Here is a 25,415-nt window from a genome sequence, read left to right as displayed (position 1 = left end):
ATTGGTTCCGGTGCTTGGTGACGATTTTCGTTGAAGATAACGAGGTTGGTCTAAAAGTATTTTAATTACAAATTAGAAGTGCATAAGATTGTGAATCAAAAAAAGACCCATGAAACAAACTCGTTTTGAACTTTCATCAATTTGTCATGCATACTTCCGCATCCGCAAGATGGCGGCCTCCATTAAGCGATTTGGTGCGTCAAAGCTTCGAAATTCTCAAGGCAACCAGCAAAATCTGGCTTTTCAACATAATACGTACGCGTTCATTCACAACACCGGCTTCGCCGGCTACTAGTTCCCGACTGCAAAGCCGCAATGAGCCGGCGAAGCCAAAGCCTCTTGCCGCAATTTTACCCATCACTATGGCATCAGTAGGTTAGGTTGTTGATAGTAGGTAGGTGTAGTAGGTACCGTACCTAGTTCAAAATGACACCATTTGCATTCTGGATGAGATTAAAATTTATAAACTTTCCTACTTGATTAATTCTTTGAATTCCGTCTCAACTTCGGATATTTCCGGCCATGAAAAACTATCCCGTACAGCCGTGAGATTTCTAAAAAAATAATTCTTCATCAATTTGAGAATATTTGACGCCATTTTCAGCATCCGAAATGTGGTAAAAAGCTTTTATGAAATATTTTTTCAAATGCTCGAATCTCATTGGTTCTGGTAATTGGTGACGATTTTCGTTGAAGATAACCAGGGCCCGTGTGGGCCTGGGGAACGAGGTTGGTCTGAAAGTATTTTAATTACAAATTAGAGGTGCATAGGATTGTGAATCAAAAAAAGACGGGTGAAACAAACTCCTATTGAACTTTTTTCAATTTGTTATGCATACTTCCGCATCCGCAAGATGGCGGCCTCCATTGAGCGATTTGGTGCGTCAAAGCTTCGAAATTCTCAAGCCACGGGATCCAGCATAATCTGGTTTTTCAACATACTAGTACCCGACTGCAAAGCCGCAATGAGCCGGCGAAGCCAAAGCCTCTTGCCACTATTTTACCCATCACTCTGGCATCAGTAGGTTAGGTAGTTGATAGTAGGTAGGTGTCGTAGGTACCGTACCGAGTTCAAAATGACACCATTTGCATTCTGGATGAGATTAAAATTTATTAAATTTTCTTCTTGATTAATTCGGTGAATTCCGTCTCAATTTCGGATATTTCCGGCCGTGAAAAACTATCCCCTCCGGCCGCGAGATTTCTAAAAAATAATTCTTCATCAATTTTAGAATATTTGACGCCGTTTTCACCCTCCGAAACGCGTAATAAGCTTTTTTAAAATAATTTTTGAAATGCTCGAATCTCATTGGTTCCGGTGTTTGGTGACGATTTTCGTTGAAGATAACGAGGTTGGTCTTAACGTATTTTAATTACAAATTAGAGGTTCATTAGATTGTGAATCAAAGAACGACAGGTGAAACAAACTCCTATTGAACTTTTTCGCATTTGTTTTATGCAAATTTTCGCATCCGGTCGATGGCGGCCTCCATTGCGTGATTTGGTTTTAGAAATATTTTTTCAAATGCTCGAATCTCATTGGTTCCGGTGTTTGGTGACGCTTTTCGTTGAAGATAACCAGGCCCGAGTGGGCCGAGGTTGGTCTTAAAGTATTTTAATAACACATTAGAGGTGCATAAGATTGTGAATCAAGCAAAGACGGGTGAAAGAAACTCCTATTGAACGTTTTCAATTTGTTATGCATACTTCCGCATCCGCAAGGTGGCGGCCTCCATTGTGCTTCGGAATTCTCAAGCCAAGGCATAATCTGGTTTTCGACATAATACGTACTCGTTTATTGACAACACCGGCTTCGCCGGCTAATATGTACGCGTTCATTCACAACACCGGCTTCGCCGGCTACTAGTTCCCGACTGCAAAGCTGCAATGAGCCGGCGAAGCCAAAGCCCCTTGCGACTATTTTCCCCATCACTTTGGCATTAGTAGGTTAGGTAGTTGGTAGTAGGTAGGTGTAGTAGGTACCGTTCCTATTTCAAAATGACACCATTTGCATTCTGGATGAGATTAAAATTTATAAAATTACCTTCTTGATTGATTCGGTGAATTCCGTCTCAACTTCGGATATTTCTGGCCGTGAAAAACTATCCCCTATGGCCCCGAGATTTCTAAAAAATAATGTCTTCGTCAATTTTAGAATATTTGACGCCGTTTTCAGCGTCCGAAATGTGGTAAAAAGCTTTTTTGAAATATTTTTTCAAATGCTCGAATCTCATTGGTTCCGGTGTTTGGTGACGATTTTCGTTGAAGATAACCAGGGCCCGTGTGGGCCGTGGAACGAGGTTGGTCTTAAAGTATTTTAATTACAAATGAGAGGTGCATTAGTTTGTGAATCAAACAAAGTCGGGTGAAACAAACTCCTATTGAATTTTTTCGCAATTTTTTATGCACACTTCCGCATCCGGAAGATGGCGGCTTCCATTGAGTGATTTGGTTTTTAAAATATTTTTTCAAATGCTCGAATCTCATTGGTTCCGGTGTTTGGTGACGATTTTCGTTGAAGATAACGAGGTTGGTCTTAAAGTATTTTAATTACAAATTAGAGGTGCATAAGAATGTGAATCAAAAAAAGACGGGTGAAACAAACTCCTGTTGAACTTTTTTCAATTTGTTATGCATACTTCCGCATCCGCAAGATGGCGGCCTGCATTGAGCGATTCGGTGCGTCAAAGCTTCGAAAATCTCAAGGGATCCAGCAAAATCTGGCTTTTCAACATAATACGTACGCGTTCATTCACAACACCAGCTTCGCCGGCTACTAGTACTCGACTGCAAAGCCGCAATGAGCCGGCGAAGCCAAAGCCCCTTGCCACTATTTTCCCCATCACTTTGGCATCAGTAGGTTAGGTAGTTGGTCGTAGGTAGGTGTAGTAGGCACAGTACCTATTTCAAAATGACACCACTTGCATTCTGGATGAGAGTAAAATTTATAAAATTTCCTTCCAGATTGATTCGGTGAATTCCGTCTCAACTTCGGATATTTCCGGCCGTGAAAAACTAGAATGATGTAATGAGAGATCGAATGGGGAAATAAAAATTTTTTTATCAGAAGTGAATATTGTTTAAAAAAAAAAAATTTTTTGTCTACAACATCCAGGCTCGTGCAAGAGCAAACATTAATCACACAAAAGGTTAAAATTGTCTTTGGTATGACTCGGACTTCCAGGAACGGACACAAAAGACGAAATAAAGGGAGTGGGAGACAAGATGGGGAGAGAGGGGGAAGCACACAAGTACAACATTTGAGAGAAGGAACATCGGGAGATCTGTGGGAGGGAGAGGGCTTGGGGGGAGGAGGCGTGGAAAGGGGGGGTGGGTGGGCGAGGTATAAAACACATGAATACAGCAACGACTTCCAGGAAAGAAGTCGGTATTTCAAAAAAGTGTATCTGGGGTCACATAAGGGAGCGGGAGACAGGGGTAGAAAAGATCAAGGATTTGGATGGGGGAAGATCAGAGATGGTGTTGAACAGCTGTTTTAAAGACCTGGAGGGAGGAGTGGGATTGAAGAGAGTGTGGGAGTTTGTTCCAGAGGTCGGAAAAAAGAGGAATGAAAGAGTGAAGGTGAGCAGAGAGTCTTGATTTTGGCAGTTTCACCAGAAATTATTATTTATAATATTATATGAAATTATATATTAAATAATATTATATATTAAATATTAAATTATTAAATATTATTGGCAATTTCTTCATTGTTTGTGAAAGGTGATTAATATGCATTGTGTGAAGTGATAAAGAAGAGTTGTGGGATATTATTTTATTGGGAGAGGAAGAACTTGCTGAAGGACAGAGGAAAGGGAAGTCACGTGACGGTGGTGAGTGGAGGGAAGAAATGTTCGGGATTATTTTTGAATAGTAATGGCAACAGACGCACAGGTTCTTCAGCGAAACGGTTTAATGACCTCTCTTCCATGTCCTTTCCACACCTTCTCACACGTCATTTCCGGTTCTGTGTCCTCATTTCCAAGACATCATTCATTCCTTCAGATTGAGACAAAACACAACACCACATGTTCCTTTTTTCGTAAAGATATCAACAACTCTAGTTATGAAAAAAAAATAAAAAATAGAGTAAACATGTTGTTGATGGTAATATAATGAACTAGCCGAAACCCGTGGAACATCCACGGAAGGGAGGATGTGGTGTATGGATAGAGTGTACCATTATGGATGGCATAGGGGATTTGCTTGTCCGAGTAAGAGTTAGGAAGAAAGATGAGAATGAAGAGTGCGTATATGAACAACGTATTTATTGCAATCTACTTAAATGACAACGCCACGATATACTTTTGAAAAATGAATGGATTCGTAATAGGAATCGGCATAGCACCACTCTGGGATTGTCCACTCAGTGGACGGCTTGCTGTCGCCTTCGATTGTCCAATCAGCGGACGGCTTGCTTCGCCTTCGTCCAGCAGACGCCAATACGATGGCGTCGTAAGATGGCGTCGTATCGGCAGTTAATCGGATGCTTTTGGGCCCCAACGTCGGCTAATTCAGATTTTTCGAGTATGGCTGTATGTGATAAACAAAGAGCGCGGTTCGTAGATTGTAAATCCATTAGTGCCGTGGGCATCGGGTCACTGGGTGCGGCGTAAAAGGGATAACAAAGTCGAGTCCTTACGCTATTATTATATAGATACTGATTCACCATACCACATATCCCTTTTTGGTGAAAATGATCACAACTGCTTAATTACGTAATAACAATCAGGAATGAAAAACAAATAATATAGTCAGCATGTGATTGGAGGTAAACATGTCACATGACAAAGTCCTTTGTCCATTCAGGAGCTTGACGATGTCTGGTCCACGACAAACACCTCGGGCAAAGACTTGTGGAGGCATTTGTTGGTCAGAGTTACCTCAAAACCTGTGAGACTTCAGCAGCAAGTCCATTTTGTGGTTTGAATATCAGGTGTGACATGAATTGCATTCCACACCTTCCCATCAGAGAGTGTGTAGGTAGCAGGACCTCTCTGTTCAATGATCATGAGGGGTTGTGGGGTAAACTTGGTTTGTCCTTCTTGTGAAGTCGTGTGCTCAGTTGCTAGAAACTCTGATAATATAACCACGACATAGGCGCTATCGTGTGGTTAAAATTCCTATCTTGTGGTTAAAATTCCTATCCTGTGATTAAAATTCCTATCCTGTGGTTAAAATTCCTATCCTGAGGTTAAAATTCCTATCTTATGGTTAAAATTCCTTCACGGTGGTTAAAATGCGTATCTTGTGGTTATAATTCCGATCCGATGCTTAAAATTCCTATCCAAAGGTTAAAATTCCTATCCAAAGGTTACAATTTCGATCCCGCGGTTAAAATTCCTATCTTGTAGTTAAAATTCCTATCCGATGGTTAAAATTCCTATCCTGTGGTTACAATTCCAATCCGATGGTTATACTTCCTATCTTGTGCTTAAAATTCCGATCCAATGGTTAAAATTCCTATCCTGTGGTTAAAATTCCTGTCCAACGGTTAAAATTCCTTTCCTGTGGTTAAAATTCTGACGCGATGGTTAAAATTCTGATCCAATAGTTAAAATTCCGATCCAATGGTTAAAATTCTGATCCAATGGTTAAAATTCCTATCCTGTGGTTAAAATTCTGATCCGATGGTTAAAATTCCTATCCTGTGGTTAAAATTCCGATCCGCTGGTTAAAATTCCTATCCTGAGGTTAAAATACCGATCCTCTGGTTAAAATTCCTATCCAGTGGTTAAAATTCCAATCCGAACGTTAAAATTCCTATCCAATGGTTAAAATTCCGATCCGATGGTTAAAATTCCTATCCTATGGTTAAAATTCCTGTCCGATGGTTAAAATTCCTTTCCTCTGGTTAAAATTCCGATCCAAACATTAAAATTCCTCTCCTGTGGTTAAAATTCCTTTCCGGTGGTGAAAATGCCTATCTTGTGGTTATAATTCCGATCCGATGCTTAAAATTCCTATCCAATGTTTAATATTCCTATCCAAAGGTTACAATTTCGATCCCACGGTTAAAATTCCTATCGTGAATTTAAAATTCCTATCCGATGGTTAAAATTCCTATCCTGTGGTTACAATTCCAATCCGATGGTTATACTTCCTATCTGTGCTTAAAATACTGATCCGATGGTTAAAATTCCTATCCTGTGGTTAAAATTCCGATCCAATAGTTAAAATTCCGATCCAATGGTTAAAATTCCGATCCGATGGTTAAAATTCCTATCCTGTGGTTAAAAATTCCTATCTGATGGTTAAAATTCCTATCCTGTGGTTAAAATTCTGATCCGATGGTTAAAATTCCTATCTTGTGGTTAAAATTCCTATCCGATGGTTAAAATTCCTATCCTAAGGTTAAAATTCCTTTCCGATGGTTAAAATTCCTCTCCAATGACAAACTATCGGATGGATAAAGTCTGGGTGGATTAGAGGAGGATAGCTATAATCCACCAGATAAGGCTGAATAAGGTGTGGATGAACTTTGGATTGGTTGATGGCATCCCACAATGCATTGCACTGTCTCACCTGCTGATAAAGGTGTCATGGCGGCTGAACAAAGTCGAAATAGAAAGAGAAAGGCAACCTAGGCCCATCAAACGGGATATATGCTGTGTCTGGCGACAGCAGAGCATGTAAAGGTCGGCTCGTACCTGCCGTCTCATCATATTTCATGTTCCGACAATGCATGATATTGCCATGACCAGGAATGGATTTGTCGTTGTTTTGTGCCTGTTGACACCACACGCTTATTAGTCTGACCTCGCAAAGCGAAAATCAGGGTTCGGCATTCGTTTTATTCGCACGTGTGGCGTATATGTCTGCACATGTCTGCATTTTTAAAATTCCTTTTCTCTGCAACCGTTGGTCCGATTGACACGAAATTCTACCACTGAAGTGCCTCCACCTGGAGAATATTTTAATGATAATCATGATCATGGTTAAAATTTCGAGATTAACCATCGGATAATCACGAATGATAAATCATGAGTATCATAGTGACAAACAATCCCCTGTTATTCTGCAGAACTGCCTCCGAATTGTTTGTGCCCTTCACAGTTTCTCATTGACTTCAACAAACCCTTTCAAGTCAGCTTTTTTGTGGAGAAACCTTCAATTTTTGGAGGCTCTGCTCCTGAAATACCTTGTGAGCCTCCTTCCCTTTCTGTGGTGTATGTAGCAGGTCACGATAAACTTCAGGTCTGGCAGGTACTCCCGAGATATTGACAAGATCTGAAGGGTCCTGGCCAAATGGATTTGTCCAGTCGTTGTCCCGTAAGCCAACATTTGCTCAAACATCTGATTCGTCTTTGTGGATGTGAGGCTGCTCGCATAGGCAGGTCAGCAGAATTCTGAGCTCATAAAAGGTCTGTCGCAATTTAGTTGAACAATTCTGTTACACATCTTTTTGGGAGTGACATGTTTAAAAATAACAAATTTCGGCTTTTTCTTGGCATTTGAAAGAATTCAAGGCAAACATGACAAAAATGGTTAAAATAAATATTGACATGTTCCTAATTATAGCGAACAACAATTGATCAACACAAGTTATGATTTGACAACCAGAATTTGCCGTGCAGCCAAAGTGCTGAATTACTTGAACACTGCTTGAAAATGGCGGCTTTCAAAAAGATTGCGTCGAAAATGGCAACAAGCAACTCCTTTGAAATGTTCATCATTCTTTTTCATGGACGTCATACCTTGGTGGAAGTAAAAATCATAGTGGGATTCACTCTCTCAAATTGATACTCACCTTGAAAAATGTTTGCACCTGGCACATGGACGAGTAGGATCGTTCAGATATGTGACCGTCAGACCAACACCAGGCCTGCAAAGTAATAACATGAGCTTCCTTGGCGAAACTTCCACCCGTTCACCCTCTCAACGTCTGTGCAAGGATATTACCAACCTATGGTTGTTTATCAGTTCGGTCCAAGAAAATACCCTTTTAAATTAGAATTCCGCCTTTTCTAAATGCTGAACATCAAGCAAGAAAGCATCATGTTCCATTTTAAAGTCTTTGGTTTGACTCGGTCGGGATTTGAACCACCGACCTTCCAGACTCAGAGCAGGGATTTGAACCACCGACCTTCCAGACTCAGAGCAGGGATTTGAACCACCGACCTTCCAGACTCAGAGCAGGGATTTGAACCACCGACCTTCCAGACTCAGAGCAGGGATTTAATTCCAGACTCAGAGCAGGGATTTAAACCACCGACCTTCCAGACCCAGAGCAGGGATTTCAACCACCGACCTTCCAGACTCAGAGCAGGGATTTGAACCACCGACCTTCCAGACTCAGAGCAGGGATTTGAACCACCGACCTTCCAGACTGATTAATAGACGCTCCAACAAGCAAGATTGAATGTGGTTAAAAAATAACGACGTTGTGAAATTACCAACGGTTAAAAATGTAGTTTAATAAAAAAAATGTTCCCTGACCGGGAATCGAACCCGGGCCGCTGCGGTGAAAGCGTCGAATCCTAACCACTAGACCACCAGGGAGACACATGACTTGACGTGACTGGGGGAAATCAGGTGTTAATAAATGAAAATCACGTGGTTGGTTAGGAAGGACACAGGCACACGAAGGAGAATGAGACGCTTGAAATACACGAACTGGAGAATGAATGAGACTGATTTTGTGAAACACTCCGAGGTTTTCATCCACCAGAAACGTAACAACAACCTTTTACCTTCCTGCACATGCACACCTGGTTACTATTCGTGAGTAAATGAAATACCGGAACTCTTATTGTTGAAACATTCGCTCAAATCAATATGATTTGGTCATTTAAAGAGAAACATTTTCTTCTCACATTATGGAGGCAAAATCAGCACAAAGTTTCAGGTTTTCGGGGAAATTTGTGGAAGGGGGAGGTGTGGGGTTGTGCTTGGAGTTATATATAGGCTGCACACATGCACCTGCACAAGGAGGAATATTGAATGATGTCATAAGAGATCGAATGGGAAAATAATTTTTTTTGATCAGAAGTGAATTCTTTAAATTGTTTATGAAAGGTGATTCAGCCAAAGTGCTGAATTACTTGAACACTGCTTGAAAATGGCGGCTTTCGATAAAGATGGCGTCGAAAATGGCAACAAGCTACTCCTTTTAAATGTTCATCATTCTTTTTCATGGACTTCATACCTTGGTGGGAGTACTAGTACCCGACTGCAAAGCCAAAGCCCCTTGCCACTATTTTACCCATCCCTGTGGCATCAGTAGGTTAGGTAGTTGATAGTAGGTAGATGTAGTAGGTACCGTACCTAGTTCAAAATGACACCATTTGGATTTTGGATGAGATTAAAATTTATATACTTTCCTTATTGATTAATTCGGTGAATTCCGTCTCAACTTCGGATATTTCCGGCCGTGAAAAACTATCCCCTACGGCCACGAGATTTCTAAAAAATAATTCTTCGTCAATTTGAGAATATTTGACTCCGTTTTCAGCGTCCGAAATGTGGTAAAAAGCTTTTATGAAATATTTTTTCAAATGCTCGAATCTCATTGGTTCCGGTAATTAGTTACCAATTTTCGTTGAAGATAAGCAGGGCCCGTGTGGGCCCAGGGGAACGAGGTTGTTCTTAAATTATTTTAATTACAAATTAGAGGTGCATAAGATTGTGAATCAAACAAGGTCGGGTGAAACAAACTCCTATTGAACTTTTTCGCAATTTTATTATGCACACTTCCGCATACAGAAGATGGCGGCCTCCATTGAGTGATTTGGTTTTTTAAATATTTTTTAAAATGCTCGAATCTCATTGGTTCCGGTGTTTGGTGACGATTTACGTTGAAGATAACCAGGCCCGTGCGGGCCGAGGTTGGTCTTAAAGTATTTGAATTGCAAATTAGAGGTGCATAGCATTGTGAATCAAAAAATGACGGGTGAAACAAACTCCTCTTGAACTTTTTTCAATTTGTTGTGCATACTGCCTCATCCGCAAGATGGCGGCCTCCATTAAGCGATTTGGTGCGTCAAAGCTTCGAAATTCTCAAGGGATCCAGCAAAATCTGGCTTTTCAACATAATACGTACGCGTTCATTCACAACACCGGCTTCGCCGGCTACTAGTACCCGACTGCAAAGCCGCAATGAGCCGGCGAAGCCAAAGCCTCTTGCCACAATTTTACCCATCACTTTGGCATCAGTAGGTTAGGTAGTTGGTCGTAGGTAGGTGTAGTAGGTACCGTACCTATTTCAAAATGGCACCATTTGCATTTTGGATGAGATTAAAATTTATAAACTTTCCTTCTTGATTAATTCGGTGAATTCCGTCTCAACTTCGGATATTTCCGGCCGTGAAAAACTATCCCCTACGGCCGCGAGATTTCTAAAAAATAATTCTTCGTCAATTTGAGAATATTTGACGCCGTTTTCAGCATCCGAAATGTGGTAAAAAGCTTTTTTAAAATATTTTTTCAAATGCTCGACTCTCATTGGTTCCGGTAATTGGTTACGATTTTCGTTGAAGATAACCAGGGCCCGGGGAACGCGGTTGGTCTTAAAGTGTTTTAATTACAAATTAGAGGTGCATATGATTGTGAATCAAACAAAGACGGGTGAAACAAACTCCTTTTGAACTTTTTTCAATTTGTTATGCATACTTCCGCATCCGCAAGATGGCGGCCTCCATTGAGCGATTTGGTGCGTCAAAGCTTCGAAATTCTCAAGCCAAGGGATCCAGCATAATCTGGTTTTTCAACATACTAGTACCCGACTGCAAAGCCGCAATGAGCCGGCTCAGCCAAAGCCTCTTGCCACTGTTTTACCCATCACTCTGGCATCAGTAGGTTAGGTAGTTGGTCGTAGGTTGGTGTAGTCGGTACTGTACCGAGTTCAAAATGACACCATTTGCATTCTGGATGAGATTAAAATCTATTAAATTTTCTTCTTGATTAATTCGGTGAATTCCGTCTCAATTTCGGATATTTCCGGCCGTGAAAAACTATCCCCTCCGGCCGCGAGATTTCTAAAAAACAATTCTTCGTCAATTTTAGAATATTTGACGCCGTTTTCACCCTCCGAAACACGTAATAAGCTTTTTTGAAATAATTTTTGAAATGCTCGAATCTCATTGGTTCCGGTGTTTGGTGACGATTTTCGTTGAAGATAACGAGGTTGGTCTTAACGTATTTTAATTACAAATTAGAGGTTCATTAGATTGTGAATCAAAGAACGACAGGTGAAACAAACTCCTATTGAACTTTTTCACAATTGTTTTATGCAAACTTCCGCATCCGGTCGATGGCGGCCTCCATTGCGTGATTTGGTTTTCGAAATATTTTTTCAAATGCTCGAATCTCATTAGTTCCGGTGTTTGGTGACGCTTTTCGTTGAAGATAACCAGGCCCGTGCGGGCGGAGGTTGGTCTTAAAGTATTTTAATAACACATTAGAGGTGCATAAGATTGTGAATCAAACAAAGACGGGTGAAAGAAACTCCTATTGAACGTTTTCAATTTGTTATGCATACTTCCGCATCCGCAAGATGGCGGCCTCCATTGCGCTTCGGAATTCTCAAGCCAAGGCATAATCTGGTTTTCGACATAATACGTTCGCGTTTATTGACAACACCAGCTTCGCCGGCTAATATGTACGCGTTCATTCACAACACCGGCTTCGCCGGCTACTAGTTCCCGACTGCAAAGCTGCAATGAGCCGGCAAAGCCAAAGCCCCTTGCCACTATTTTCCCCATCACTTTGGCATCAGTAGGTTAGGTAGTTGGTCGTAGGTAGGTGTAGTAGGTACCGTACCTATTTCAAAATGACACCATTTGCATTCTGGATGAGATTAAAATTTATAAAATTTCCTTCTTGATTGATTCGGTGAATTCCATCTCAACTTCGGATATTTCCGGCCGTGAAAAACTATCCCCTCTGGCCGCGAGATTTCTAAAAAATAATTCTTCGTCAATTTTAGAATATTTGACGCCGTTTTCAGCATCCGAAATGTGTTAAAAAGCTTTTTTGAAATATTTTTTCAAATGCACGAATCTCATTGGTTCCGGTGTTTGGTGACGATTTTCGTTGAAGATAACCAGGGCCCGTGTGGGCCCGGGGGACGAGGTTGGTCTTAAAGTATTTTAATTACAAATGAGAGGTGCATTAGATTGTGAATCAAACAACGTCGGGTGAAACAAACTCCTATTGAATTTTTTCACAATTTTTTATGCACACTTCTGCATCCGGAAGGTGGCGGCCTCCATTGAGTGATTTGGTTTTTAAAATATTTTTTCAAATGCTCGAATCTCACTTCTGCATCCGGAAGATGGCGGCCTCCATTGAGTGATTTGGTTTTTTAAATATTTCGAATCTCATTTGCTCGAATCTCATTTGCATTTGCTCAAAATGCTCGAATCTCATTGGTTCCGGTGTTTGGTGACGATTTTCGTTGAAGATAACGAGGTTGGTCTAAAAGTATTTTAATTACAAATTAGAAGTGCATAAGATTGTGAATCAAAAAAAGACCCATGAAACAAACTCCTTTAGAACTTTTATCAATTTGTCATGCATACTTCCGCATCCGCAAGATGGCGGCCTCCATTAAGCGATTTGGTGCGTCAAAGCTTCGAAATTCTCAAGGCATCCAGCATAATCTGGTTTTTCAACATAATATGTACGCGTTCATTCACAACACCGGCTTCGCCGGCTACAAGTTCCCGACTGCAAAGCCGCAATGAGCCGGCGAAGCCAAGGCTCCTTGCCACTATTTTCCCCATCACTTTGGCATCAGTAGGTTAGGTAGTTGGTAGTAGGTAGGTGTAGTAGGTACCGTACCTATTTCAAAATGACACCATTTGCATTTTGGATGAGATTAAAATTTATAAACTTTCCTTCTTGATTAATTCGGTGAATTCCGTCTCAACTTCGGATATTTCCGGCCGTGAAAAACTATCCCCTACATCCGCGAGATTTCTAAAAAATAATTCTTCGTCAATTTGAGAATATTTGACGCCGTTTTCAGCGTCCGAAATGTGGTAAAAACCTTTTTTGAAATATTTTTTCAAATGCTCGAATCTCATTGGTTCCGGTAATTGGTTACGATTTTCGTTGAAGATAACCAGGGCCCGGGGCCGCGGTTGGTCTTAAAGTGTTTTAATTACAAATTAGAGGTGCATAAGAATGTGAATCAAACAAAGACGGGTGAAGCAAGCTCCTATTGAACTTTTGCGCAATTTTCTTTATGCATACTTCCACATCCGGAAGATGGTGGCCTCCATTGAGTGATTTGGTTTTTGAAATATTTCTTCAAATGCTCGAATCTCATTGGTTCCGGTGTTTGGTGACGATTTTCGTTGAAGATAACCAGGCCCGTGCAGGCCGAGATTGGTCTTAAAGTATTTTAATAACACATTAGAGGTGCATAAGCTTGTGAATCAAACAAACACGGGTGAAAGAAACTCCTATTGAACGTTTTCAATTTGTTATGCATACTTCCGCATCTGCAAGATGGCGGCCTCCATTGCGCTTCGGAATTCTCAAGCCAAGGCATAATCTGGTTTTCGACATAATACGTACGCGTTTATTGACAACACCGGCTTCGCCGGCTAATATGTACGCGTTCATTCACAACACCGGCTTCGCCGGCTACTAGTTCCCGACGGCGAAGCCAAAGCCCCTTGCCACTATTTTCCCCATCACTTTGGCATCAGTAGGTTAGGTAGTTGGTAGTAGGTAGGTGTAGTAGGTACTGTACCTATTTCAAAATGACACCATTTGCATTCTGGATGAGATTAAAATTTATAAAATTTCCTTCTTGATTGATTCGGTGAATTCCATCTCAACTTCGGATATTTCCGGCCGTGAAAAACTATCCCCTATGGCCGCGAGATTTCTAAAAAATAATTCTTCGTCAATTTTAGAATATTTGACGCCGTTTTCAGCGTCCGAAATGTGGTAAAAAGCTTTTTTGAAATATTTTTTCAAATGCTCGAATCTCATTGGTTCCGGTGTTTGGTGACGATTTTCGTTGAAGATAACCAGGGCCCGTGTGGGCCCGGGGAACGAGGTTGGTCTTAAAGTAAATCCGTTTCTGGTGTTTGTTCCCCCTCCATCCCCTCCCTTACCTCAAATGGACACACAGTTGACATTGCACGTGACAAAGCCGAATGCCTCAACTCTGTGTTCGCCTCGAAATCCTTAGTCCCAAACCCATCTCTCTCTGTTCCCACCTTTCCCAGTCGAACCCAACTGCTCCTGGACTCTGTGTCCTTCTCTCCTGACAAGGTGGAGGAGTTTTTGTCAAACCTCGACTCTGATTCTGCAACTGGACCAGACGGCATCAGCCCATGGGTCCTAAAATCCTGCTCTGCCGCTCTATCTCACCCTCTCTCTGTTCTTTTCACCCTATCTTTTGCTCAAGGTCATCTGCCAGCATCCTGGAAATCAGCTAACATTACCGCTTTACACAAAAAAGGTGCAAAAACAGATCCTTGCAACTACAGACCAATCAGCCTGCTCCCAATTATCAGCAAAGTCATGGAATCCATCATTGCTTCGGATATGAAATCTTTCCTCTTCTCCAATGGCTTGATCTCTGATCATCAATTTGGTTTCAGACCAGGTCACTCTACTCTGGACATGCTGCTTCTGCTGTCTCAACAATGGATGGAGGTCCTCAATGCCAAACAGGAAATCAGAGCTGTCTCCCTTGACATATCAAGGGCCTTTGATACGGTCTGGCACCCAGCTCTGCTCACCAAACTCTCCTCCTATGGTATCCATGGAAATCTCCATGCATGGCTTGCGGACTTCCTCTCTGGTCGTAGTCAACGTGTGGCCCTGAATGGATTTCTCTCATCTCCCCTTCCTGTTCAGGCTGGAGTTCCCCAAGGAAGTGTGCTGGGCCCTGTGCTTTTTCTGGTCTTTATCAATGATCTCTCTGACTCTCTGGAAAATCCTCTCTATCTCTTTGCTGATGACTCCACTCTCTGCCGCTCCATTCCTCTTCCCTCAGATCGGCAGTCTGCAGCCTCCTCACTCTCTGAAGACCTGGACAAAATCACAGACTGGTCAAACAAGTGGAACATGTCTTTCAATCCTGCCAAATCTCACTCTCTTACTATGTCTCTCTGAAAAGATTGACTGGACAACCCTCCCATCTACTTTCTCAACAATCCTCTCCAAGAAGTTCTGTCACTCAAGCTTTTGGGTCTCACTATCTGCCATGATCTTTCTTGGGAAAACCACATTTCCAAGCTGGCCTCCAAAGCCAGTCGCCGACTGGGCATCCTCCGTCGTGCGAAGTCCTTCCTCGGCACACCTGAGCTCCTCACCACATACAAGGCTTTCATCCGCAGCTCAATGGAATACTGTTCTCCCCTATGGGCTGGTGCTCCTGCCTCACACCTGGCTCGGCTTCACGCTGTTGAATCCAAAGCTTTCAAAATCATTGGAATCTCCCGCGATGAAGCTATCTCTGAGGGCCTTTCACTCACTCACCGCAGGCAGGTAGGTGGTCTTTCTGTCTTCTACCGACTCCTCTCCGGCCTTGCTCCCCCAGCTCTCTCTGTGCTCTGTCCCCCAAATATTCCTACAGGTCGCACAAGATCTGCCAGCAACCCTCTGATGGTTAAACTGCCGAAATCTCGGCTCTCTGCTCACCTTCACTCTTTCATTCCTCTTTTCTCCCGCCTGTGGAACAAACTCCCACACTCCCTTCAATCCCTCTCCTCCCTCCAGGTCTTTAAAAGAGCTGTTCACCACCATCTCTTATCTTCCCCCATCCATAACCTTGATCTTTTCTACCCCCACTAATTCACCCCAGATCCACCTTGTTTGAAATTCCAACTTCTTTCCTGGAAATCCTGGCAGTGTCCATATGTTTATACCTCTCCCACCCCCCCCCCTTCACATGCCTCCCCCCCTTCACATGCCTCCCCCCCTTCACATGTCTCCCCCCAAAGCCCTCTCCCTCCCACAGATCTCTCGATGTCTCCATGTCTCTCGGTCCCTGCTCTCAAATGTTGTGTTTGTGTCCTTCCCCCTCTCTCCCCATCTTGTCTACCGCTCCCGATGTTATTTGTTTTATGTGTCTGTTTGTCTTTCTGTGTAATTAATGTTCGCTCTTTCACGAGCCTCGATCTTGTATACAAAAAAAAAAAAAAAAAAAAAAAAAAGTTTTTTCATTACAAATGAGAGGTGCATTAGATTGTGAATCAAACAAAGTCGAGTGAAACAAACTCCTATTGAATTTTTTCGCAATTTTTTATGCATACTTCCGCATCCGGAAGATGGCGGCCTCCATTGAGTGATTTGGTTTTTTAAATATTTTTTCAAATGCTCGAATCTCATTGGTTCCGGTGTTTGGTGACGATTTTCGTTGAAGATAACGAGGTTGGTCTAAAAGTATTTTAATTACAAATTAGAGGTGCATAAGATTGTGAATCAAAAAAAGACCCGTGAAACAAACTCCTATTGAACTTTTATCAATTTGTCATGCATACTCCCGCATCCGCAAGATGGCGGCCTCCATTGAGCGATTTGGTGCGTCAAAGCTTCGAAATTCTCAAGGGATCCAGCAAAATCTGGCTTTTCAACATAATACGTACGCTTTCATTCACAACACCGGCTTCGCCGGCTACTAGTTCCCGACTGCAAAGCCGCAATGAGCCGGCGAAGCCAAAGCCCCTTGCCACTATTTTCCCCATCACTTTGGCATCAGTAGGTTAGGTAGTTGGTCGTAGGTAGGTGTAGTAGGTACCGTACCTATTTCAAAATGGCACCATTTGCATTTTGGATGAGATTAAAATTTATAAACTTTCCTTCTTGATTAATTCGGTGAATTCCGTCTCAACCTCGGATATTTCCGGCCGTGAAAAACTATCCCCTACGGCCGCGAGATTTCTAAAAAATAATTCTTCGTCAATTTGAGAATATTTGACGCCGTTTTCAGCATCCGAAATGTGGTAAAAAGCTTTTTTAAAATATTTTTTCAAATGCTCGACTCTCATTGGTTCCGGTAATTGGTTACGATTTTCGTTGAAGATAACCAGGGCCCGGGGAACGCGGTTGGTCTTAAAGTGTTTTAATTACAAATTAGAGGTGCATATGATTGTGAATCAAACAAAGACGGGTGAAACAAACTCCTTTTGAACTTTTTCAATTTGTTATGCATACTTCCGCATCCGCAAGATGGCGGCCTCCATTGAGCGATTTGGTGCGTCAAAGCTTCGAAATTCTCAAGCCAAGGGATCCAGCATAATCTGGTTTTTCAACATACTAGTACCCGACTGCAAAGCCGCAATGAGCCGGCAAAGCCAAAGCCTCTTGCCACTGTTTTACCCATCACTCTGGCATCAGTAGGTTAGGTAGTTGGTCGTAGGTTGGTGTAGTAGGTACTGTACCGAGTTCAAAATGACACCATTTGCATTCTGGATGAGATTTAAATCTATTAAATTTTCTTCTTGATTAATTCGGTGAATTCCGTCTCAATTTCGGATATTTCCGGCCGTGAAAAACTATCCCCTCCGGCCGCGAGATTTCTAAAAAACAATTCTTCGTCAATTTTAGAATACGTATTTGACGCCGTTTTCACCCTCCGAAACACGTAATAAGCTTTTTTGAAATAATTTTTGAAATGCTCGAATCTCATTGGTTCTGGTAATTGGTGACGATTTTCGTTGAAGATAACCAGGGCCCGTGTGGGCCTGGGGAACGAGGTTGGTCTGAAAGTATTTTAATTACAAATTAGAGGTGCATAGGATTGTGAATCAAAAAAAGACGGGTGAAACAAACTCCTATTGAACTTTTTTCAATTTGTTATGCATACTTCCGCATCCGCAAGATGGCGGCCTCCATTGAGCGATTTGGTGCGTCAAAGCTTCGAAATTCTCAAGCCACGGGATCCAGCATAATCTGGTTTTTCAACATACTAGTACCCGACTGCAAAGCCGCAATGAGCCGGCGAAGCCAAAGGCTCTTGCCACTATTTTACCCATCACTCTGGCATCAGTAGGTTAGGTAGTTGATAGGAGGTAGGTGTCGTAGGTACCGTACCGAGTTCAAAATGACACCATTTGCATTCTGGATGAGATTAAAATTTATTAAATTTTCTTCTTGATTAATTCGGTGAATTCCGTCTCAATTTCGGATATTTCCGGCCGTGAAAAACTATCCCCTCCGGCCGCGAGATTTCTAAAAAATAATTCTTCGTCAATTTTAGAATATTTGACGCCGTTTTCACCCTCCGAAACGCGTAATAAGTTTTTTGAAATAATTTTTGAAATGCTCGAATCTCATTGGTTCCGGTGTTTGGTGACGATTTTCGTTGAAGATAACGAGGTTGGTCTTAACGTATTTTAATTACAAATTAGAGGTTCATTAGATTGTGAATCAAAGAACGACAGGTGAAACAAACTCCTATTGAACTTTTTCGCAATTGTTTTATGCAAATTTTCGCATCCGGTCGATGGCGTCCTCCATTGCGTGATTTGGTTTTAGAAATATTTTTTCAAATGCTCGAATCTCATTGGTTCCGGTGTTTGGTGACGCTTTTCGTTGAAGATAACCAGGCCGAGCGGGCCGAGGTTGGTCTTAAAGTATTTTAATAACACATTAGAGGTGCATAAGATTGTGAATCAAACAAAGACGGGTGAAAGAAACTCCTATTGAACGGTTTCAATTTGTTATGCATACTTCCGCATCCGCAAGATGGCAGCCTCCGTTGTGCTTCGGAATTCTCAAGCCAAGGCATAATCTGGTTTTCGACATAATACGTACTCGTTTATTGACAACACCGGCTTCGCCGGCTAATATGTACGCGTTCATTCACAACACCGGCTTCGCCGGCTACTAGTTCCTGACTGCAAAGCTGCAATGAGCCGGCGAAGCCAAAGCCCCTTGCGACTATTTTCCCCATCACTTTGGCATCAGTAGGTTAGGTAGTTGGTAGTAGGTAGGTGTAGTAGGTACCGTTCCTATTTCAAAATGACACCATTTGCATTCTGGATGAGATTAAAATTTATAAAATTACCTTCTTGATTGATTCAGTGAATTCCGTCTCAACTTCGGATATTTCCGGCCGTGAAAAAGTATCCCCTATGGCCCCGAGATTTCAAAAAAATAATTCTTCGTCAATTTTAGAATATTTGACGCCGTTTTCAGCGTCCGAAATGTGGTAAAAAGCTTTTTTGAAATATTTTTTCAAATGCTCGAATCTCATTGGTTCCGGTGTTTGGTGACGGTTTTCGTTGAAGATAACCAGGGCCCGTGTGGGCCGTGGAACGAGGTTGGTCTTAAAGTATTTTAATTACAAATGAGAGGTGCATTAGTTTGTGAATCAAACAAAGTCGGGTGAAACAAACTCCTATTGAATTTTTTCGCAATTTTTTATGCACACTTCCGCATCCGGAAGATGGCGGCTTCCATTGAGTGATTTGGTTTTTTAAATATTTTTTCAAATGCTCGAATCTCATTGGTTCCGGTGTTTGGTGACGATTTTCGTTGAAGATAACGAGGTTGGTCTTAAAGTATTTTAATTACAAATTAGAGGTGCATAAGAATGTGAATCAAAAAAAGACGGGTGAAACAAACTCCTGTTGAACTTTTTTCAATTTGTTATGCATACTTCCGCATCCGCAAGATGGCGGCCTGCATTGAGCGATTCGGTGCGTCAAAGCTTCGAAATTCTCAAGGGATCCAGCAAAATCTGGCTTTTCAACATAATACGTACGCGTTCATTCACAACACCGGCTTCGCCGGCTACTAGTTCCCGACTGCAAAGCCGCAATGAGCCGGCGAAGCCAAAGCCTCTTGCCGCAATTTTACCCATCACTATGGCATCAGTAGGTTAGGTTGTTGATAGTAGGTAGGTGTAGTAGGTACCGTACCTAGTTCAAAATGACACCATTTGCATTCTGGATGAGATTAAAATTTATAAACTTTCCTACTTGATTAATTCTTTGAATTCCGTCTCAACTTCGGATATTTCCGGCCGTGAAAAACTATCCCCTACAGCCGCGAGATTTCTAAACAAATAATTCTTCGTCAATTTGAGAATATTTGCCGCCATTTTCAGCATCCGAAATGTGGTAAAAAGCTTTTATGAAATATTTTTTCAAATGCTCGAATCTCATTGGTTCTGGTAATTGGTGACGATTTTCGTTGAAGATAACCAGGGCCCGTGTGGGCCTGGGGAACGAGGTTGGTCTGAAAGTATTTTAATTACAAATTAGAGGTGCATAGGATTGTGAATCAAAAAAAGACGGGTGAAACAAACTCCTATTGAACTTTTTTCAATTTGTTATGCATACTTCCGCATCCGCAAGATGGCGGCCTCCATTGAGCGATTTGGTGCGTCAAAGCTTCGAAATTCTCAAGCCACGGGATCCAGCATAATCTGGTTTTTCAACATACTAGTACCCGACTGCAAAGCCGCAATGAGCCGGCGAAGCCAAAGCCTCTTGCCACTATTTTACCCATCACTCTGGCATCAGTAGGTTAGGTAGTTGATAGGAGGTAGGTGTCGTAGGTACCGTACCGAGTTCAAAATGACACCATTTGCATTCTGGATGAGATTAAAATTTATTAAATTTTCTACTTGATTAATTCGGTGAATTCCGTCTCAATTTCGGATATTTCCGGCCGTGAAAAACTATCCCCTCCGGCCGCGAGATTTCTAAAAAATAATTCTTCGTCAATTTTAGAATATTTGACGCCATTTTCAGCATCCGAAATGTGGTAAAAAGCTTTTATGAAATATTTTTTCAAATGCTCGAATCTCATTGGTTCTGGTAATTGGTGACGATTTTCGTTGAAGATAACCAGGGCCCGTGTGGGCCTGGGGAACGAGGTTGGTCTGAAAGTATTTTAATTACAAATTAGAGGTGCATAGGATTGTGAATCAAAAAAAGACGGGTGAAACAAACTCCTATTGAACTTTTTTCAATTTGTTATGCATACTTCCGCATCCGCAAGATGGCGGCCTCCATTGAGCGATTTGGTGCGTCAAAGCTTCGAAATTCTCAAGCCACGGGATCCAGCATAATCTGGTTTTTCAACATACTAGTACCCGACTGCAAAGCCGCAATGAGCCGGCGAGGCCAAAGGCTCTTGCCACTATTTTACCCATCACTATGGCATCAGTAGGTTAGGTTGTTGATAGTAGGTAGGTGTAGTAGGTACCGTACCTAGTTCAAAATGACACCATTTGCATTCTGGATGAGATTAAAATTTATAAACTTTCCTACTTGATTAATTCTTTGAATTCCGTCTCAACTTCGGATATTTCCGGCCGTGAAAAACTATCCCCTACAGCCGCGAGATTTCTAAAAAAATAATTCTTCGTCAATTTGAGAATATTTGACGCCATTTTCAGCATCCGAAATGTGGTAAAAAGCTTTTATGAAATATTTTTTCAAATGCTCGAATCTCATTGGTTCTGGTAATTGGTGACGATTTTCGTTGAAGATAACCAGGGCCCGTGTGGGCCTGGGGAACGAGGTTGGTCTGAAAGTATTTTAATTACAAATTAGAGGTGCATAGGATTGTGAATCAAAAAAAGACGGGTGAAACAAACTCCTATTGAACTTTTTTCAATTTGTTATGCATACTTCCGCATCCGCAAGATGGCGGCCTCCATTGAGCGATTTGGTGCGTCAAAGCTTCGAAATTCTCAAGCCACGGGATCCAGCATAATCTGGTTTTTCAACATACTAGTACCCGACTGCAAAGCCGCAATGAGCCGGCGAAGCCAAAGCCTCTTGCCACTATTTTACCCATCACTCTGGCATCAGTAGGTTAGGTAGTTGATAGGAGGTAGGTGTCGTAGGTCCCGTACCGAGTTCAAAATGACACCATTTGCATTCTGGATGAGATTAAAATTTATTAAATTTTCTTCTTCATTAATTCGGTGAATTCCGTCTCAACTTCGGATATTTCCGGCCGTGAAAAACTAGAATGATGTAATGAGAGATCGAATGGGGAAATAATTTTTTTTTAATCAGAAGTGAATATTGTTTAAAAAAAAAAAATTTTTTGTCTACAACATCCAGGCTCGTGTAAGAGCAAACATTAATCACACAAAAGGTTAAAATTGTCTTTGGTATGACTCGGACTTCCAGGAACGGACACAAAAGACGAAATAAAGGGAGTGGGAGACAAGATGGGGAGAGAGGGGGAAGCACACAAGTACAACATTTGAGAGAAAGAACATCGGGAGATCTGTGGGAGGGAGAGGGCTTGGGGGGAGGAGGCGTGGAAAGGGGGGGTGGGTGGGCGAGGAATAAAACACATGAATACAGCAACCACTTCCAGGAAAGAAGTCGGTATTTCAAAAAAGTGGATCTGGGGTCACATAAGGGAGCGGAGAGAGGGGTAGAAAAGATCAAGGTTTTGGATGGGGGAAGATCAGAGATGATGGTGAACAACTGTTTTAAAGACCTGGAGGGAGGAGTGGGATTGAAGAGAGTGTGGGAGTTTGTTCCAGAGGTGGGAGAAAAGAGGAATGAAAGAGTGAAGGTGAGCAGAGAGTCTTGATTTTGGCAGTTTCACCAGAAATTATTATTAATAATATTATATTAAATTACATACGAAATAATATTATATATTAAATATTAAATTATTAAATATTATTGGCAATTTCATAATTGTTTATGAAATGTGATTAATATGCATTGTGTGAAGAGATAAAGAAGAGTTGTGGGATATTATTTTAATGGGAGAGGAAGAACATTGCTGAAGGAGAGAGAGGAAAGGGAAGTCACGTGACGGGGGGAAGTGGAGGGAGGAAATGTTCGGGATTATTGTTGAATAGTGATGACAGCAGACGCACAGGTTCTTTAGCGAAACGGTTTAAAGACCTCTCTTCCATGTCCTTTCCACACCTTCTCACACGTCACTTCCGGTTCTGCCTCATCATTTCCGAGACATAATTCCTTCCTTCAGATTGAGACAACACACAATACCACATGTTCCTTTTTTCGAAAAGCTATCAACAACTCTAGTTATGAAAAAAACCAAATAATAAGGCAAACATGTTGTTGATGGTGAATATCCTGAATACTGAATCACCATACTGTGGCGGACACAAAAGCCCACTGGCGTGGTGACATCATTCCACGCACCAAGTGGGCGGTGGCCACGCCCGAGGGGTAGGCGTGGCCTCAGGATATACACCGGGCGACCAGCCCGGAAGAGTTCAGTGTTACAGTGTAGTCTTACAATAAAGACGTTCATATGTTACCGCTTGTCCGCTTCCTCCTTGCTCACAAGCAGCGCGCGTAACGCCGCGCTTTACTGGTGACCCCGACGCTGGATCTGCCGTAGCGATCCTTCCGAACACGACGCCATTGCAATGGCCAACGACAAGTCAATGGCGATTAAACTTCCCGAATTTTGGGAGGCCCAGGCCGAGGTCTGGTTCGTTCAAGCCGAAGCCCAATTTCAGCTTCGGCGCCTCACCAACGACGACCTGCGCTACTGCCATGTCGTCGCCTCCCTCGGGCCCGGCACGGCCGCTCGAGTTGTGTCCGTCCTTCGCCACCCACCGGACGGCCACAAGTACGAGGCACTCAAGCGGCAACTCCTAGCCACGTTCAGCCTCACGGACGACGCACGGGCCGACCGCCTCCTGGATCTCCCCGAGCTCGGTGAGACGTGCCCGTCGGTCCGAATGGACCATATGCTGTCACTGTTGGGCGACGAAGCCCCCGGTTCGCTATTCCGGGCGCTTTTCCGTCGCCAACTTCCAGCGCAGGTTCGCCTCGCGTTGGCCGGGACCGGGCTAACGGAACCCCGAGCATTGGCGGCCGAGGCGGACAAGTACTTCGCCGCTTCGGACACGCGGGCGAGCGTTGGCGTGGCCGTCACGGCCTTCGACGCTGCTGTTCCACAGCATCATCTTCTACAGCACGCTGAGTTTCAGCAGCATGCTGATACGCACCTCGTGAACGCCGCCACGCCCCGCCCACCGCCGCGGCGAAAACCGCCACCGCGGGGAAACCCGTCGACTCCACCGGCCTGGCGGAGCCAGCCGCGCTCCTCCAGCTCCACCACCTGGTGCTGGTTCCACGCCAAGTTCGGCCACGAAGCTCGGCGGTGTTATCCGCCGTGCTCCTTCAACGGGTCGGGAAACGCCCGGGCCGGCGCTCAATTGTGGCGATGAGCGCCGGCCGTTCGAGCAGCCTGCTGTTCATAACGGACACCTTCTCCGGGCGCCGTTACCTGTGCGACACGGGAGCACAGGTGAGTGTCATTCCCGCCGGCACGTCAGACAAGCACGCCGCGGGTGGGGGCCCTGCGCTGCTTGCCGCGAACGGGACGCCCATCCGTACGTACGGAAAACGCTGCCTCTCTCTGCGGTTTGGAGGGCAGGTTTTCCGATGGACGTTCGTCACCGCCGACGTGCCCATGGCACTGCTTGGCGCGGACTTCCTGTGCGCTAATGGGCTCCTGGTCGACGTCAAGCGCAGACGGCTTGTCCAGGCCGAGACGTTCAGCTCGCTCGCATGTGCGTTGCCCAGCTCAACGAGCGGCTTGCCAAGTGGCTTGCTGAACGATTCGGTTCCGGCCACGTTGGTCTGTACGCTTCCGGCAGCGGACGCATTCACCCGCCTCCTCACCGGCTTCCCGGCCCTCACGCGGCCCACCTTCTCGGCGGGGGCCGTCAAGCACGGGGTGGCCCATCACATCCCCACCGTCGGGCCACTGGTCTATGCCCGGGCACGCCGCCTCGAGCCGACGAAGCTGGCGGTGGCAAAAGCGGAGTTCGCTACCCTGGAGCGACTCGGCATCGTTCGGCGCTCAGAGAGCGCTTGGGCGTCGCCGCTGCACATCGTGCCGAAGCCCGGCGGGGGATGGCGACCGTGCGGGGACTATCGCCGTCTCAATGACGCCACGACTCCCGACCGCTACCCCGTCCCCCACATTCAGGACTTTTCCGCCCGTTTGGCGGGCAGGTCCTTCTTCTCGAAGGTGGACCTCATACGCGGCTACCATCAGGTCCCCGTCAGGCCGGAGGACGTCCCGAAGACGGCGGTCATCACGCCATTCGGACTCTTCGAGTTCCTGCGCATGCCCTTCGGTCTGAAGAATGCGGCTCAGGCGTTCCAGCGACTGATGGACAGCGTCCTGCGCGACTTGGATTTTGTCTACGTCTACCTGGACGATATCCTTGTCGCCAGCGCGTCCCGGGAAGAGCACCTACGCCACCTCCGCACGCTCTTCGAACGCCTGGGCCAGCATGGCCTGATTGTGAACCCCGCAAAGTGCCGGTTCGGCGCCGCCACAATCGATTTTCTGGGGCACCGTGTCACCAGGCACGGAGCCGTCCCCCTGCCGGCCAAGGTGGAAGCGGTGAAGGGGTTTCCGCGCCCCCGCACGATCAGAGGGCTGCAGGAGTTCCTGGGCATGGTGAACTTTTACCATCGGTTCCTGCCCCGTATCGCCCAGCTCCTGCGCCCCCTGCACGA

General features: G+C 43.9%; 1 non-coding gene across 1 annotated transcript; it reads right to left on the bottom strand.

Moving 5' to 3' along the window:
* Positions 1-8,430: 8,430 nt before the first annotated feature.
* TRNAE-UUC (transfer RNA glutamic acid (anticodon UUC)) lies at positions 8,431-8,502 on the bottom strand. Its single transcript has one exon. It is a non-coding gene; the product is annotated as a tRNA-Glu (tRNA).
* Positions 8,503-25,415: the final 16,913 nt, after the last annotated feature.

This window comes from Myxine glutinosa, chromosome 1 (assembly GCF_964187855.1).
Source record: "Myxine glutinosa chromosome 1, kmMyxGlut1.1, whole genome shotgun sequence".
Classification (NCBI taxonomy): Eukaryota; Metazoa; Chordata; class Myxini; order Myxiniformes; family Myxinidae; genus Myxine; species Myxine glutinosa.
The sequence above is the reverse complement of the archived record's forward strand: the minus strand, read 5'-3'. Positions and strand labels throughout refer to the sequence as shown.